The 3,869-nt window shown below is 33.4% G+C and overlaps 1 non-coding gene across 1 annotated transcript; it reads right to left on the reverse strand.

The window, feature by feature from the left end:
* Positions 1-2,051: 2,051 nt before the first annotated feature.
* On the reverse strand, positions 2,052-2,159 carry LOC127746142 (small nucleolar RNA R71). The gene has a single exon (XR_008007761.1). It is a non-coding gene; the product is annotated as a small nucleolar RNA R71 (small nucleolar RNA).
* Between the last annotated feature and the right edge of the window lie 1,710 nt (positions 2,160-3,869).

The following is a 3,869-nucleotide window of genomic DNA, read 5'->3' on the forward strand; positions in this document are numbered from 1 at the left end:
ACTGACGGTTCATCTTGTTGCTCAGATTAGGTAATTTTCTTTTCAAAAATCTTTCAAAAATTTTTTATTTTGTTTTCGTTTTTCCAAAAAGAAATTTTCGAAAAATCCAAAAATTTTAATAAAATAAAAAAAATCAAAAAATATATTTTTGTGTTTCTTGTTTGTGTCTTGAGTCAATTTTTAAGTTTGGTGTCAATTGCATGTTTTTAAAATTTATGCATTTTTTCAAAAAACTCATGCATGGTGTTCTTCATGATCCTCAAGTTGTTCTTGACAAAGTCTTCTTGTTTGATCTTTAAATTTTCTTGTTTTGTGTTTTTTGCTGTTTTTCTTATGCATTCTTGCATTCATAGTGTCTAAGCATTGAAAATTTCTAAGTTTGGTGTCTTGCATGTTTTTCTTTTCTTGAAATTTTTTTCAAAAATAAGTCTTGATGTTCATCTTGATCTTCAAAGTGTTCTTGGTGTTCATCTTGACATTCATAGTGTTCTTGCATGCATTAGTTGTTTTGATCCAAAATTTTCATGTTGTGAGTCATTTTTGTGTTTTTCTCTCTCATCATTAAAAATTCAAAAAAAAATCAAAAATTATATTTTTCTTGTTTTACTCATAATTTTCGAAATCTTTGGGTTGACTTAGTCAAAATTTTTTAAAATAAGTTGTTTCTTGTTAGTCAAGTCAAGATTTCAATTTTAAAAATCTTATCTTTTCAAAATCTTTTTCAAAAATCAAATCTTTTTCATTTTTCTTCTTATTTTTCGAAAATTTTAAAATTGATTTTCAAAATCTTTTTCTTATCTTTATTTCATGATTTTCAAAAACTTTACTAACAATTAATGTGATTGATTCAAAAATTTGAGGTTTGTTACTTTCTTGTTAAGAAAGTTTCAATCTTTAAATTCTAGAATCATATCTTTTAGTTTCTTGTTAGTCAAGTAATCAATTTTAATTTTAAAAATCAAATCTTTTTTATTTCTTTTTTTAAATCTTTTTCAAAATAATTTTTAATCATATCTTTTTCAAAATATCTTTTTCAAATCATATCTTTTTTAAAATCAATTTCAAAAATCTTTTCTAACTTCTTATCTTTTCAAAATTGATTTTCAAATCTTTTTCAACTAACTAATTGACTTTTTTTTGTTTCTTACCTTTTTCAAAACCACCTAACTACTTTTCTCTCTCTAATTTTCGAAAATCACCATCCATTTTTTTAAAAATTCTTTTTAATTAACTAATTGTTTCAAATTTTAATTTTAATTTTATTTCTTCTCTTAATTTTCGAAAATCACTAACCTTTTTTCAAAAATAATTTTCGAAATTCTCCCCCTCTCATCTCTTTCTATTTATTTTATTTATTTACTAACACTTCTCTTCATCTAAAAATACGAACCCTCTCTTCTCCTTTGTGTTCGAAGTTTTCTCCTCCTTCTTCTATTTTTTTCTTCTTCAACTCACATAAAGGAATCTCTATACTATGACATTGAGGATTCCTCTTCTTTTTGTTCTCTTCTTTTCCATATGAAAAGGAGCAAGGACAAGGACATTCTTGTTAAAGCAGATCCTGAACCTAAAAGGACTCTGAAGAAGAAGCTAAGAGAAGCTAAAGCTCAACAATCCAGAGAAAACCTTACAGAGAATCTCAAAAAAAAAAAAGAGACATGGCCGAACCCAACAACAATGCAAGGAGGATGCTTGGTGATTATACTACACCTACTTCCAATTTTTATGGAAGAAGCATCTCAATCCCTACCATTGGAGCAAACAATTTTGAGCTGAAGCCTCAACTAGTTGATTTAATGCAACAGAACTGCAAGTTTCATGGACTTCCATCAGAAGATCCCTATCAGTTTTTAACTGAATTCTTGCAGATCTGTGATACTGTTAAGACTAATGGAGTAGATCCTGAAGTCTACAGGCTCATGCTTTTTCCTTTTGCTGTAAGAGACAGAGCTAGAACATGGTTGGACTCACAACCTAAAGATAGACTGGACTTTTGGGATAAGATGGTCACAGATTTCTTGGCCAAGTTCTTTCCTTCTCAAAAGTTGAGTAAGCTTAGAGTGGATGTTCAGACCTTCAAGCAAAAAGATGGTGAATCCCTCTATGAAGCTTGGGAAAGATACAAGCAGTTGACCAAAAAGTGTCCTTCTGACATGCTTTCAGAGTGGACCATTTTAGATATATTCTATGATGGTCTATCTAAGTTCTCTAAGATGTCACTGGACTATTCTGCAGGTGGATCCATTTACCTAAAGAAAATGCCTGCAGAAGCTTAAGAACTCATTGACATGGTTACAAATAACCAATTCATGTACACCTCTGAGAGGAAACCTGTGAGTAATGAGACGCCTTAGAAGAAGTGAGTTCTTGAAATTGATACTCTGAATGCCATATTGGTTCAGAACAAAATGTTGACTCAGCAAGTCAACATGATTTCTCAGAGTCTGAATGGATTGCAAAATGCATCCAATAGTACTAAAGAAGCATCTTCTGAAGAAGAAGCTTATGATCCTGAGAACCCTGCAATGGCATAGGTGAATTACATGGGTGAAGCCTATGGAAACACCTATAATCCCTCATCGAGAAATCATCCAAATTTCTCATGGAAGGATCAACAAAAGCCCCAACAAGGCTTTAATAATGGTGGAAGAAACAGTCTTAGCAATAACAAGCCTTTTCCATCATCTTCTTAGCAACAGACAGAGAATTCTGAGCAGAGCCCCTCTAGCTTAGCAAACATAGTCTTTGATCTATCTAAGGCCACTTTAAGTTTCATGAGTGAAACAAGGTCCTCCATTAGAAACTTGGAGGCACAAGTGGGTCAACTGAGTAAGAAAATCACTGAAACTCCTCCTAGTACTCTCCCAAGTAATACAGAAGAGAATCCAAAAAGAAAGTGCAAGGCCATTGATATAATCAAAATGGCCAAATCCAAAGAGGAAGGGGAGGACGTGAATCACAATGAGGAAGACCTCTTGGGACGTCCTCTAGACAGAAAGGAGTTCCCTATTGAGGACCTAAAGGAATCTGAGGCTCATATAGAGACCATAGAGATTCTAATAAACTTCCTTCTACCATTCATGGGCTCTGAGAACTATTCTTCCTCTGAAGAAGATGAAGATGTAACTGAAGAGCAAGTTGCTCAATATCTGGGAGCCATCATGAAGCTGAATGCCAAGTTATTTGGTAATGAGACTTGGGAAGATGAACCTCCCTTGCTCATTAGTAAACTAAATAGATGGGTTCAGTAAACTTTACCTCAAAAGAAATAAGATCCTGGTAAATTCTTAATACCCTATAATGGAGAAACTGGGAATCTTTGAGGTACAAGCTGCAAGAATCTCATTAGAGACGACAGAAAAGTCAAGAAAACAAGCTTATGGATTAGTAGAGGACGTGTTAGTGAAGGTTAAAGTCCTTTACATCCCTACTGATTTCATAATCTTAGACACTGGAAAGGATGAGGATGAATGCATCATCCTTGGAAGACCCTTCCTAGCCACAGTAGGAGCTGTGATTGATGTTGACAGAGGAGAGCTAGTCCTTCAATTGAATGGGGACTACCTTGTGTTTAAAGCTCAAGGATCTTCCTCTGCAACCATGGAAAAGAGGCACGATAAGCTTCTCTCAATACAGAGTCAAACAAAGCCCCATAATCAAACTCTAAGTTTGGTGTTGAACCCCCACATTCAAACTCTAAGTTTGGTGTTGGGAGGTCCCAACAATGCTCTGAACATTTGTGAAACTCCATGAGAGCTCACTGTCAAGCTATTGACATTAAAGAAGCGCTTATTGGGATGCAACCCAATTTTTATTTATCTATATTTCTATTGTTCTTTTATGTTTTATTAGGTTTATGATCATGTGGA

This window comes from Arachis duranensis, chromosome 3 (assembly GCF_000817695.3).
Source record: "Arachis duranensis cultivar V14167 chromosome 3, aradu.V14167.gnm2.J7QH, whole genome shotgun sequence".
NCBI lineage: Eukaryota > Viridiplantae > Streptophyta > Magnoliopsida > Fabales > Fabaceae > Arachis > Arachis duranensis.